General features: G+C 33.6%; 1 protein-coding gene across 2 annotated transcripts in view; it reads left to right on the top strand.

The window, feature by feature from the left end:
• Window positions 1-539: 539 nt before the first annotated feature.
• LOC111064043 (sodium-dependent neutral amino acid transporter B(0)AT1) overlaps window positions 540-15,278 on the top strand; it is a 179,684-nt gene continuing 164,945 nt past the window's right edge. For both annotated transcript variants that reach the window (XM_039442296.1, XM_039442295.1), the window contains exon 1: window positions 540-758. The gene's annotated coding sequence lies outside the window, so the exon portion shown is untranslated. The remainder of the gene's footprint in view (window positions 759-15,278) is intronic.

The raw sequence follows: 15,278 nt of genomic DNA on the forward strand, positions 1-15,278 counted from the left end.
TCGTAACTTTAACGATTATAAACAACTTAATTAATAAGATATTGGAAATAATAGTTTAATTTAACGGCTGTGGAGTGTTAACACACGTGTTAATCTCAAGTACAAAATGTAGTTCTTGTGATTTTATTGAGAGTTTTCTCTAAACAAATAATTAATCAAGCCCGTGTCCAGCTATCTCATTATTAGTCCAAGTGGAGGAATAAATAAACAAACGTTCAGCACGAGCTTAACAAGTTTCTGGAGAGCGAGTAAGATTTCGTCAGCGCAGAAAAAATGCAAATAAAGTGTGATTGTCGATCTCAAATGAAAGCCAAACTTGTTTGTCTTTCCCTCAGTAGGCTAACAAGCTTGGTGATCGTGCCTCCTCAATTAGATCGCCCATACATGATGTCATGGGTTTGGGGTTTGGGGTGGTAGAAAACTAGACAACTTGAAAACGTCTGGTGACGACAGGGGAAAAAGGGGAAATTGCCCTCCAGTTGGCAAGCCTGCGCGTCTGCATTTGTGCGCATCTCTCACCCCAATCGGTTTTAAGAGTCAGTGTTATCCTGGAAAGTAAACAGTTCTGTCCATGACTTTGTGCTAATCAGGTGGCCTCTCAACACTCAGTCCTCAGGGCGATTGATTCCCGCCACACCGCCACATTTTCTCTCAACATTGTGACAACTCCAAGCATGTGCCAAGGAATCTCTACTACTCGTGGTCTACTTGTGCAAAACTTTGAAAACCTCTCCACGCTCAGCTGATTTGCAGATCTTGTAAGTTATTTTAAATTTTACTCTCTCTATCCTCATGTTAATCAATATACTCTCAAATTCCTTCCCACTAACCCAGAAACATTTTATCAACAGTTGTACCTTGTTTTAAAATAATTTTCCAGGGTTATTTCACGTTCACATGAAAGCGCGCGGTGTTATATAAACATCTCCGCAGAGTTTCAATGATATAACGGTTACAAAATTTAATCTATATCATCTTGACAATGTTCTCAAACCACCCTAGACATAATTAACTTGTTCTTAGCAAAATGTTTTGAAAAAAACATCACATTACGATGTGAGATTTTGAAGAGCGTAGTTCTTGAAGTTTGCGATAACTGTGACAAATAATGTTTTGAATGTTTTGTGAATCAAGTCATGAATTAGGAATAAATTGAATCAGTATATGATTAGAATACTTTATTATTTTTGTTTTCAATTGCCATTAATGTTATGACACAATTTGGCAACATGAATGGAAACGAGAACAAGTAGCCTACATTGAGAGCGTGGATTTGGAAATTCGAACACATTTCTCCATCTTACAACTATAAATTATTTGAAAAATCGGTCAGAATGCTTCAATATTGTATTGTTACAGTAAATCTTCGAGTTCATTTTCATTTCTTGCTGAAAAATCTTTGTTATCGTATATCATCTCCGAAAATATAAAACGATATTGTTTCTCTTTTCACTATTATTGAAAATGAAATCTTCGAATGTTTACAATCTTAGAAGTTTTTCATCTTTTTGAAATCCTTCAATCTGCAACAAAAATTAAGTGAAATGATAAGATACGAGACAATTTTTATTCCAACTGAGTTTGAACACAGCACGTGGCTTCACTTTTAGGCTATGAAGTCTCCTCTCATTTTATCCAACTCTCTTGTAATAATTCCTATCCTTTTTTCTCTTGAAACTTCTTCGGAAATTTCCCAAGATTTACTTGCATGACTTGTGTGATTCTAGTATTTGATCCAATCTTATTGATCTTCGATTATATTGTTTTATAAATTTCTTTTTTTAAGATTTTAGCCAAAGTAACTCAAACCTCAATCTCTCTGGATGCAATATCGTAGAAATCGAACTCTTCTTATGAATGATGATATTAAATTTAATCTGACTTGCTTAAGTTGGAGGAATGCTTTGGACAGATCAAAAACGGCTAAGGCTTTCTTGCAACAGATTCATTACTTATGACATAAACCTTCAAGATGTATGACTTTATAATATTTTAACCACTTCTTTTTTATCCGAGATTTACGAATATGTTCAAGAAAGCAATAATTTATATTATTGACCATCAAGTAAACAATAATTCATTGTATTTAAGAGCTTTTAGATTATTTTGACACATGGAATAGAGAGCAGATTCTAAAGCATCAAAGAGGCATAATTATTGTTTTCGGAAAATGTTTTAACAATGTAGAAATATAATTAAGTGATAAAATATTTAATCTTGATCATGTAAGTTTATTATTTAATCATTGAAAATATATTTTCTTGAGGAATAAAATATAATTGATCATTTAAAACATGAATGGACAGTTACTATTAGTTATCCTCTATAGATGGAAGTGGCAAGGCAACACTGTTCTCCTATCTTTCTCCATGACATAAAAACGTGGACCGCATTATACACAATGGTCAACCGCTACAATGTTATTTTTCGATTATAGGCTACTCTTTATAGGTCACCTTTGCAAATTCATATCGTTGTTACTGACTAACTTATAATGGCATTACTTCATGCTTTTAATTTGGAACTGGAAGAGCGCTCCGGCTTTTTAAGCCTTCTTATTCTCTTGATTGAGCTCTTGCAATAACGATTATATTCATCCACACCGGGCCAGTTAAGTTCAAAACCATCAGTTTCCAAATATAATTAAATCAAAATCATTTATTGTCATTACAAAAAAATTGTATAACAACCTCAAATACAATATTAGACAGTGTTCGTTTCAAAATGCATAAACTCAAAGTATCAAGTGGGAGTGTAAATGCAAATCACTCAAGAGGATACGGAGTATAAGTATAGTTTGAATAAACATTCTGTTTTTCTATGGTAAGTGGTAATCTGCTGATAAGTCTTAGGAAGATCTTCTCAATTCAATCTGATATGATCTCAAATCACTAATAAGACAAATTACGAATATCCACGGTCTTGTGTGAAGCAAATAACTCGACTTGGCTGGCAATATCAAATAGATGAATAGATAAAAATGTAAAGTTGTGAAGAATATAAAATATAAATACAAAATATTAGTAATAACTCTTTAGCGAATGTTTCTAAAGTGAGTGTTTATTTCAATTACTATAACAAACTCAACTCTTTAGGACAGCTGATAATATTATAAATACAACATATGCTTAACACTACATCTTCCATTCTTTACAGTTTCATCTAAGTTTGAAATCGTAACTGTCTAAGCTTTCTGTGGCAGTTGCTTGGCATATCTTGAGCATGTTGTTCATCTCCATATTTGATTCTATTTGAATTTTCTTCGACCACAGACTGCTTGAAACTCTGAGCTTCATTATTTTCATTTTTGTGGTTACAGCCACTTTTGTTGTCAACGGATCCTCTTCTATCACCGCTTCTATTGGACACTGGTGACTCATTTTGAAGCTCTAATTTGACTCCTTTTTGGGCGATCACGTCAACTTTCTGTCCGATGTTTTCGACTTGCTTCTGAATCAACATGATTTGTTCGTTTTGCAGCTTCACATATCGACATAAATCTTCAAAAGACACTGCATTTCTTTTACTCGAGTTTTCACAAGAACACTTAGGGAAACAATCCAATAATGAATCACTTTCATCGACTTCCTTTCTAAAACGTTGACTAGCATTTTTACCTCTCTTATATTTTACTAAATCACAGTGACTCTCTTCAATATTACAGTCATTTAGCTCATATTCAGGACAGGAACAAGGATTTCTGTTTCCTCCTTTACTTGAGCATGAGCCGTCATAGCCATGTCTCCTCAATCTTTCACCATGATGGTAACCCTTCTCAAGAATCAAGTCCTCACTCTCATATCGATTCCTGTACGGAACCTCTTATTATAATCCTGATATTTTGTGTACCAATGTGTTGGTTCAGAAATAGGTTCAACTATACCTTCACTGACCATACGTTTCAATTCTTCTTTCTCCTGTACATGTAATGCCAATGTCACTCTCCTTGGAGACATAACAGTATTGAATGTGATCAGGCCTAGTTTCAACAAAGCATTCCTATTCAGAAGAGGCATATTTTGTGATTGTAAAATATAAACATCTTCTTTCAAACACATATTCTTGTAGTTAATGTTCACTGTACTAGCTCCCTCGATATCTAATTTTGTTTTTCCAGGTCCAAAAAGTACTTTTTCTGTAGGCTTGATTTTCAGCTTCAAATTATGAGCAAGCTGTTTCCCTAGAAACAGCTAATAAATGAATACAAAATAATCGTAAATACCGCTACCAAACGGTGAATGTTACGTATACAATGAAATAATGTCAGGTAAATGATAGTTGCCATTGTATAGAAGATTGTGTTCTGATTGAAATTTGTAAAGTTTATTGTCAAATTCAATGTAAAGTCTTACAAGCGTTAATATGTTCTCTGTTTATTGCGGGTTAATCATGGTGTAAGAGCTGAAGAAACTAGTTCCTCGTTGTCTTAATAGATATGTGAGTGTGGAGATGTAGAGGATATCTATTTTATTGTAGAGATCATGAAAATTTGCTACATATATTAATAAATTTGATTTGATATTCATTCATTCATTTATTGTTTAAAATACTATAATCATAATACAATTATGACATTGGAGGAAAAACTAGGCTGAACCTGTACTATTTCTATCCAAAAAATTTTGATAAAATGTTAATGTTGTCCAAAAGATAAGGTTATGTAATCTCACACTGCTTCGTCACTTGATTTTCGGTCCAGGAATAATAATTTGGAAATTTTGAAGGTTGATTTTATACTCTAAATAAATCACAGAATGTATCAAAATAAATTAAAAACTTAAAAAATATTGCACTTATTTAAAAAAATTTGAATAAAGAATCAAAAACCTACTCATTATTTGTTATTTACAGCTGTCTGATATAAAAGTGCGTACAGATTTATGCGTCACGAACACGCGCATTTTACTTATCATCAGCTGATTCTATGATTATTATAACTTGATTTTTACAGAAATAGTAATCATAGCATGAGCTGATGAACAATGAAATGAGAGCGCGAGTTCGTGGCGCATAAGTCTGTAGGCGCCTCAATGTGATGTATTCAACTAATGTCATACTTTGATGTATTCAAGAGCTTTTTCTTATTGAGTTCATTCGAATTAACAGTTGATTGAATATAATATGAAATTATGCGTTTCTTCTCACGATTCTTTTCAATCTCCTAAAGCACCGCACACAGACATCGATTTTTGTTGTACGATATTTTATATTGTTCGTACAACAAAAATCGATGTCTGTGTGCGGTGCTCTAGGAGATTGAGAAGAATCGTGAGAAGAAACGCATAATTTCATATTATATTTAATCAATTGTTAATTCGAATGAACTCAATAAGAAAAAGCTCTTGAATACATCAAAGTATGACATTAGTTAAAAACATCACATTGAGGCGCGTACAGACTTATGCGCCACGAACTCGCGCTCTCATTTCATTGTTCATCAGCTCATGCTATGATTACTATTTCTGTAAAAATCAAGCTATAATAAGCATAGAATCAGCTGATGAGAAGTGAATGCGCGTGCTCGTGACGCATAAATCTGTACGCACTTTTATATCAAATCAAATTTATTAATATATGTAACAAATTTTCATGATCTCAACAATAAAATAGATATCCTCTTCATCTCCACACTCACATATCTATTAAGACAACGAGGAACTAGTTTCTTCAGCTCTTACACCATGATTAACCCGCAATAAACAGAGAACATATTAACGCTTGTAAGACTTTAGATTGAATTTGACAATAAACTTTACAAATTTCAATCAGAACACAATCTTCTATACAATGGCAACTATCATTTACCTGACATTATTTTATTGTATACGTAACATTCACCGTTTGATAGCGATATTCACGTGTATGTGGGGGGGGGGGGCTTAACGAGTAGTCTGCCTCCCCGTAACAATATTATGCTGCGAAAAACGTAAAATGAGATTCAATCCATTAAATTTATTGATTACAATTAGGAAAGTGTTGGAAAATCAAAGGGTGGACTCATTTTATATAACAAGCAGGTTATTGTAACCCAAATAACGGGGAATCGATTCCTGTCGGTCATTCACACAATCATGACACTTAACTTCGCGATTTTCCGAATACTACATGGTGAATAATTTAAATAAAGATACCGTTCTTCGAGTTCACACATAACATCTATTATAATATTTGCAATCATAATCACACAGATTTGATCAATAAATCGTACGAAATTGGATGTCATAGTTGACAATGAGAAGATTCAGTTCTATTGAAGCTAAATAGCTTTTTCCTCCACCTACTGTCTAAAGTACTTACTTTACTCCCTGAAACATAATCCTAAAGTGTCACTTTTTCGCTCTCGGTAGTAAAAAAAACAGAAAAACTCCCTAGGGAGGAAAAGTGACTCCATCTAAATAACATGGGAAGCATCTCTATTTTAAAAACTTTCATGGTAATAGGTTAGAAGGTCTAAGCATAATAGAGGTGTCTGTCATTGAGTCAACTAAATTCAATACCACAACCAGAAATTTGATCAACTCATGAAATATATGTTTGTATGATAATTATTATATTCTTAATATCAGTAGACAATAAAAAATTTATACAATTTTTAAAATATTTTATTCTATTCAAAATACTAGCCAACAAATATTTTTGATCTGCAATTCAAATCTGAACCGCGTGATCTAGAGTCAGTCATTTTTGGTAGCTGCCCAGCTGATATAATTGTTACAACTTTTGCCGATAGATAGCGCAATCGGCAGTGCCAATCAGACGACCGGTTTTTAGGTTTTAGATTTAGGTTATGTTGTTAGGAATCATTGTCACCAATACGTCAGTTATTAGAATGATTTTATTTGCAGTTTCTATAAAAAAATGTAGATGGAGGAAAAATGTTGTGTACATCACAAGCGAAAAATACTTTTTCTCCCTCAGGAAAATTGCTGCCCTCGGCTTCGCCTCGGGCTTCAAACTTTTCCCACAGGGAGAAAAAGTCGTACTTTTCACTCTAGATATACAAATAACTATTTTTTGGATGATCGTTATGTTTTCAAGTGTCATTTGTATTCAAAACTAGCAGTTAACCCGCGCTCCGCAAGAGTCTATTTGAAAACTTGACAAACCGAAAACTCGATCTACTGAAATCTTGAAGAATTTGAAACAGGCCTTTAACCATCCTCGGTAAATTAAGAATCTATATGCGAAATTTCATGTTGATCAGTTGAGTAGTTGAGACGTGATGATGCGTCATTCGTGAATTTCCTATCCCGTACGTGTATAAGTAAATTCTTTCCTTTATTATATTATAGACTAACAGGTGACCCGTGCTCCGCAAGGGACTGATTGAAAACTCGACCTTGAAGTATTCAAAATAGGCCTTCAATCATCGTCAGTAATGATGCGTCATTCGTGGATTTCCTATCCCGTACGTGTATAAGTAAATTGTTTCCTTTATTATATTACTAGCAGGTAACCCGTGCTCCGCAAGGGTTCATTTTGAAACTTAACTGGAATATTGTAGAGTTTGAAGTAGGCATAGAACCATCCTCAGTTAATTAAGAAACTATATGCAAAGTTTAAGGTTGATTTCAGTCCAGTAGTTTGGACGTGATGATGCGTCAAACATAATTTTCATATCCCGTACGTGTATAAGCCAGTTCTTTCCTTTATTATAGTATAGATAAATTATTCAACTTGGAGCTAACCTAATAAAGTGACATAACTCAAATCTTGTTCAGCAACCTTCCTCAACTTGATGTCAACCTGACAAAATTGGACTGGCTATTTATTTAGCTACCAATTTTAACCATCTGCTTCGAAGAGGTAGTCTCTCTAGATGAATGTACCTAGAATACATATTCTACGTACCTTGCTCTAGATTATAGTTCTATATTAACATAGGTATGTATTCATGTCCCATGAATTAAATTTCAACATTAATTATGGAAAATCTAGATGGAAAATTGAAATTCGGGCTTCGAGGTGCACGAGATTGATATTTTTAGAATCTATATGCAAAATTTGAAGATCTAAATCATTCCCGTTTTTCCGTTATGCAATCCACGAGTTGGCATGTTTCGATGCGAACAAGCACAACTCTACTCTCTCTTATTATATAGATTTTATCATTCTAAATTGAACTCGCATCTCAAAAGAGAGGCAAATCAAATGAACATGACAATCGCGAACCAAACTCTAAATTATTGAGGTAACAAACAGCTAATCCATTTATGCGACGACTTGTGCTTAATTAGAAATATTCAACTTTTTATCCAATATTTTTCCAATTAAAACTTGGATTGGAGATGGAATCATATCTTCTTTATCAAAGGAATATTCTCACAAGAAGAATAACCTACGGCAATGCTGACCTAATTAACACTTTGTCTCTCCATTTTGCAAGGTTTGTTTATTGTGTTATATTCGCAGCACTCCTTGACTTGCAATGAGCTACGTGATATCAAAGACATTTTTTTGAATGAGATACAGAGGAGGTTTATTAGTAAAGTTCCAATGAAGTAATTAGATGACGAATTCAACTTTGATCTTTGCAAACTCTGTATTGATTGGCAACTTGTCAACATTGATCAGTGTTGATCAATGTTGATGAATCGCTTCGTTGACAAGTTTAATCATTCGCATTGTTGACGAGTTCATGGAATTTCATCAATGCATCAAATTCAATTCCCATAGGGATTCTTGAAATTTAACCTCTAAAGCAGCGTTTACATTATTCAAATTTTCTTGAAATCAAGTTTGTATAAAATGAATGTATTTTGCGAACATGAAAACTTGAAATCAAGTTCAAAAGAACGAAAACTTGAATCCACTATACCAATGTACTATACCCTTATTAAGTTTTGTTATTTTGTAGACCCTTGAATTCAAGTTTGTATTTTTTGCAAATGGATGTATTTTTGCTTTTGATGTAGTTGAGAAGTTTATATTGTGGTAATTATTCATATTAAATAAAAACATACTAAAAAATTACCAAAACCACAGATTTTAGTAAAAAACTGGTTTCGGTTGTTACACCATTGTCAATCTCTGATAAACTGAAACTAGCAGCAGAAGAATTTATACTAGTAGGTGAGTTCCGCCATTGGTCAAGGACATGAACGCCTGCCATTGGCCCAGCTAGACACTCCTCCCACTTAACGGTGCTCGGTTCTCTCATTGGATGGATGGCCACTTGCACTCAGCTTTGCTAACAAATTTACCTGTTAGTTATCTTCTATCTGATAGTTCTCTGTTAGATTTGCTCACCGATAGAGCAAATGATATGAGCTTCCTGATTGTTCGGAGTCCACTTGAGACTGAAAAAACATTTCTCACTCTCCACCTTTCCTCAAGCACAAGCCTACAGCTCTTCAAAGCATCACCCGCCAAAATATCGAGACTTAACTCGGTTTTAACTCTTATTCAAATCCATTCTGATAATTCCAAATAATTTAAAATGGTTGAACGATAGAAAAGATTTATCGAGTCTCTATCGATGGAAAATCGAAAATAAATGAGAATATTTTAAGGGTTTGTCAAGTGAGCGAGCATTAAAAGGTATATAGAATAGGCGTAGTGAAGTGTGAAAATGTGGATTCGAATCTCACTGGAAAATTTCCCTCGCTATCATATTTTTCCAGTTACTGCAACTCGGATTAGATTGTTTGTTATTATTATTTGATTCGCAGCTCTACTTCTTTCCAGCCAGTAGTGGGTGTGTCAAGTCCATTTCCATTCTACCCTGTAATTTTCGTAATAATGCTGTCTGATATAGCTAGTGGTAACAACACTCAATGATAAATACTTTCATTCAGGTCTCATAAAATGTTGCGGAACCTGAACAAAATAATAGATCATAAATAAATAATAGATGATCATAGATCATGAATGAATCTGGCTGGGTGATGAGCTGTAATAGTAAAGATGGCTTAGGCTGAATGAAATGAGTTACGTTAATTTCGAGTTTAATTGATTATTAATATTGAAATGATAATTATATTAATACTAGTAGTTCAGAGAACAGTAGAATTCGCTACACTCACTAAAATCACTATTGACACACGCCCGCCTATTCACACACAAACACACATACTAATTGGATTTTGAGTATGATGATATAAATGCAATAGGATCGGTGGAGGACGCTGAGAAATGAAAGTTCTTTACATTTTTGAGCTAGGATGCACGGTTAAAGAGATAAAAAATCTGAAACTTGAAATTTGGATCTTGGGGGGGGGATGATTGAATTATTATAAAAAAATCAAAATTTTCAACATGTTGTAATGTATGAAATAAGACCGCCTTGGAGCGCTGGAAAATAAAAGTTTTCACTTTTAGCTAGGATGCATGGCTAAAGAGATAAGACATCTGAAACTTGGAATTTGGGACTTTTGGATGGGGGGGGGAATTATCGAATTATAATTTTTTAAATTTTGTACATGTGATATATGGAATAAGACCATCTTGGAGCGCTGAAGAATAAAGGTCCTCTACACTTTTGAGCTCGGAAGCACGGTTGAAAAGATAAAAAGTCTGAAGCTTGGATTGGGACTTGTAAAAAAAAATCGAATTCCAAAATTTTCAACATGTGAAACATGAAATAATACCGCTTTGAAGAGCTGAGGAGAATGAGCCCAATTTGAACCTGATCTGATGAAGTATTGAAAAGTTAGGTTGATTTTTGGGGAAAAGTTTCCGAATAAAGTGCCGCCATCTTGAAACGGGGATGAATTGAAAAATTTTGAATACATACATTTCTGCGCCTTGTTTCAAAGTACTTGTATACTAAATTTTATCCAAATCGGACCAAAACTGCGGCTGTAACTGCTGTACAAACAGACAAACAAACAAACAGACAAACGCCGATTGACTTGAAACATAGAATTCTCTTCGCTCATTCAATTATAATTAATATTAATATGATAAAATATGTGATATGTAATATTTGATATCGGGTTGAGAATGTAGACAATCAGTGTTCAATAATATTTTATATATGTCTGCATCAATATTATTGATTGATTTGAAGCTCCATTAAAGCTTTTCAATGTGCAATTCAAAATCTAACGCTTGATTACTACAATGAAAGTCATTAATTTCCCAGACTCGACTGATCAAATTACAGTTAACTTTCAGAGTGGAACTTTTCTGAAAGCTCGGAACATTTTCCCCATGAATTGGATAATCAGTGCGAACAATGTCCAAAAGTTAGTTTGAGCTTTCATTTGTAAATACGTTCTATCTCTGCAATGGATGAGAGTGATTCCAGTTTTTGAATCTCGAACAATGTAAACAGACAATTCAAATTCGTATCTGCAGTGAGGTTGAAACTATTAACCGGTATAATTGGTCGTGTGAAATACTAAACTGTTGGTTGGAATAAAACCTCAATAAATTCGCATTCAATCGATAATCGATACCATCGTGAGGGTACGATATAAGTCAACTGAAAAATCATTTCAGTTTTACAATTTTTAAAAACAAACAAGAGTGTAGGAACACACTTTCAAGAAAGAAACATAATTTTATAAATATCAATGGATGAGAATACCTGACTATATAGTTTTCTTTGCATAGAATTCAAATGTAGTTTGTTTTATTCTCGAACTATCGGGTATTTCATTCATTTCAATTCATATACAAGCCTTAATCCACTTTGTTCAAATGCATATGAATCGAATTTTTCATTAATGATTATGTTTGTAGAGTGAATATTGATGTGGAACTTTTTCATAATTGAAGAGACTTGAAATGTTGTCACAAAATCCACTTTATTTCAAATAAAGTCGAATCAAGTGGATTTAAATCAAATAAAGTTAATTTTTTGACAACAATTCAAGTCTCTTCAATTCTTCATCGTTCGATATTGATAAATTCATTTTTTCTGCAGTAAAAGATTTGATTTACTTTCTAATAAATCTCTATTGAAGTGATTATAGGGAGGGAGAAGAGAGAGAGAGAGTGAACTTCTCCCAAAGGTTGAAATGAATGCAGCCAATAAATCAATTAATCCTAAACCAAATAATCCTTGGAAATCTTTATTAAATTTTGTGATATTACAAGAATTTGATTATGAAGTGCTAATCTTCACTCCATTTTGTAGGGTAGCTAGGTATCAATAATTGTGGGTGTAAACACTAATATATCATTGTCCAACATGCAGAGTTTACAAAATGAAGTAAATATTAATAATACATGAACATTTTTGAGGGTGAAAAGATAAACTTAGGATGAACTGTCCCCCTCCTGTAAATACCACCCAACCAACTGGGAACATATGAAAAACACTCAAGACACTCGTAAAATTTGAAAAGTATATTTATCTATAAAAATGAATAAATAAATCACCAACCGTCTTGGATGAATACTGTTTTCATTATAAAATCATTTGATCTGATTAGTCGATCCCCGAGCTGCTACTTATCTGATAATAACTGTACAATTTTCATGATTCAACAATATTTTTCAAAATCCTTCCATTATATACTGGAGTTATTTTGAAATCATCATTATAAGCAAGACTTGGAAATTGGATTATTACTATATCGCAAGAGAACTGTCGATTATTTGGAACATTTCTGGAGGAATGGTGACACATTATGCGTTGACCAATCAGAATCGAGAATGGGCGTGTACTAAATCGTTCTCGCTTGTGATTGGTCAAAGCTGTTTGACACAGTAGTCTGTTGGTGGCAGCACTTACAACGACGATTAACACAAGGCAAGAGAGACGAAGAGAAGAAGAAGAAGAAGAAGAAGAAGAAAAAGAAGAAGGAGGAAAGAATTCAGTTTTCATGTAGAGAGAAGTCGTCAAAAAATATCACAATTTTTAATCCGTAACCTGAGTTTTTAATCGTATTCAAACCAGATTTACTTGACCGAGTTTTCGTTTTGAAGTTCAAGGAAAGCCATCCGGAAGATAACTAACGATATTCATTTATAGGTGGAAAAGCATCAAGCTACCTTTCCAATTTTGAATAACTGAAATTGGCGAGGAAATTGCCATCTCCGAATCAGTAACTTAATCCGCTTACTAGATTGCGTTGCCGTGACACTCCACTCGCTTCCATTTGCACCTGCTTTTCCATTCACTCTTCAACTTGAATTCGACTTTAAAATCTCCAAAATCCCTGCTCAGCAAAATGAAATAGCACATTCCTCAACAACAATTAAATCGTGATACCTTTTCAAGATTAATTGTAGCAGAATGCTGGTGGTCTTATGTGGATAGAGTTAATCTACTAAGTAAGGAGAACCGTTTTATCAGATAGAGTTATGAATCGAAAGAGAACTTTGAACGTTGAGTTGTAGAAATTCACTGAAATAAAATACAAGAATATAAATCTTCCAGTAGTGGATTCAACAATGAATGCAATAAAGGAGTTATTTTTCCAAGAATGACTGAACTAGAAAAGTTCAAATTCTATTCATATGTTTAGTTGAGAAAGTTTCTTTTCACCGATCTGTCCCTGCGTTTTTTCATCTGATTTCTCAATGAAAGTTCTTCAGTAAAAGCTTAGTTTCTTTTAAACCGATCTGTCTTTGCGTTTTTAAGCACTTCATCAGATTTCTCAACTAGATTTGTGAAGGTTTGATATAAATGTTGTTCGTTCGATCGTTTCCGTGTCCAGGTCAGACTAAAAATAAAACAGATCTTAAACATTATATCTATTTACTAGATTTCCATTCGTAAGCCACCATTTCGGCTTTGTCTTTAGCCGATATTAACTCCTCAAGCTTACTTGATCGTTGTGGAAGTTTATTACATCATTCCTATGTTGATTAATAAAAATCTGATTAAAAAGCAATGATTCTCATAATATCTCAATCTAGACCTCATAACATATCGATTCTATTTGGAAATCCAACCCTCACTTGAACCCAACGAAAATAGACCTACTGTATACTCATTTATTCAAAGATTAGTTGAAAATCAAGAATCATGATTGAAATGGTCTTCTTCAATTCTCCTATTGTAAATTTGCTAACGACGATTTCCTTACTCTAATTTTAGAAGCATCAATTCGCAATCCGAATCTTGCCCTCTTTTTTCAATCATAATATTCAATTATTCTCTATCTCTCTCTCACACTGATTTTAGTAGCATCAATTTGCAATCCGCATCTTTTCTTTTTCAATCATAATATTCAATTGTTTTTCATCTCTGTCTTGTGTACTTGAGAACAATCTCTAAATTAGTAACCAGTTGAAGAGAGTAACTGCACAAGACAAGCGTTGCAGTCTAGTACAAATGATGAATTACTGTCCATTGATATTGTCACGTTATTACTGATCTGGCATTGAATCGATCCACAATGTTCAAATTGTTATTGATCTCTGCAAATGAATTATGATTGATCGGACACAAGTCTTCCATTATCGGCTAAATGGCTATTAGGCGGCGTAGTAGATGTAGACAACGAATACAGCGAAATATAGATCAGTATGTCGCGTAAAGTATATATTACTTACTGTAGGCGCAACGCGTTAAAAATAGTGGGCCATATGAATAAAGTTGAGCATTTGCTTATACTTCTAAAATATGGAGCATTTGCTTCATTTTCTATGAATAAACGTGAGCAAAACCTTTTGCTCATGCTCATCAAAAAAATAGTTTGAGCATTTGGTCAAAAGTAAAAGCTTTTGCTCAAAATTGTATGAATAAACTAGAGCATTTGCTCAACTTTTGAAGCAAATGCTTAAAAGAAGGTGAGTCTAGTCTAGAGCAGCTTACACCTTTTGCTCATAGTAAAATGGCTAACTAATTTGTATGAGGAAGAGGAAACTATACCAGATACGATCACAACCAATAGTTGAGAATACTCTTTTTAGATTCAACCATGATATATCACCATTATCTCTACAAAAGAATAAATACAAAAGATATCCATCACAAAATAGGAAATAGGAATTTAAGAAGATGAGAGTGTAGACGATTATAAGCAGCTATTGATATTATAACAATATGCTGAAGATTATTATATAGATGACATTTTTTCACACTATTATTTCAAAATTATTCTAAACTCAACTAACCTAAAACTCTATTTATAAATAGAAAACAGAGCAGACGACGCAAACACAAGCGGTGCCCCCTACTTGCATATTTAGCGTTCCCGTGAGCTATAAAACAAAGTAAGGCTACAAAAGCGAATCAGCTGATGAAAAATCTTTAAAATATGTGAGCATTTGCTCCAGAGTTCAGGAGCATATGGAAAGAGTATAAGGTGAAGCTTATTCATATAAAAATGAGCAAATGCTTTTGCTTCTACCTTTTGCTCATGAGCAAAACCTTG

The sequence above is a fragment of the Nilaparvata lugens genome, chromosome X (assembly GCF_014356525.2).
Source record: "Nilaparvata lugens isolate BPH chromosome X, ASM1435652v1, whole genome shotgun sequence".
NCBI lineage: Eukaryota > Metazoa > Arthropoda > Insecta > Hemiptera > Delphacidae > Nilaparvata > Nilaparvata lugens.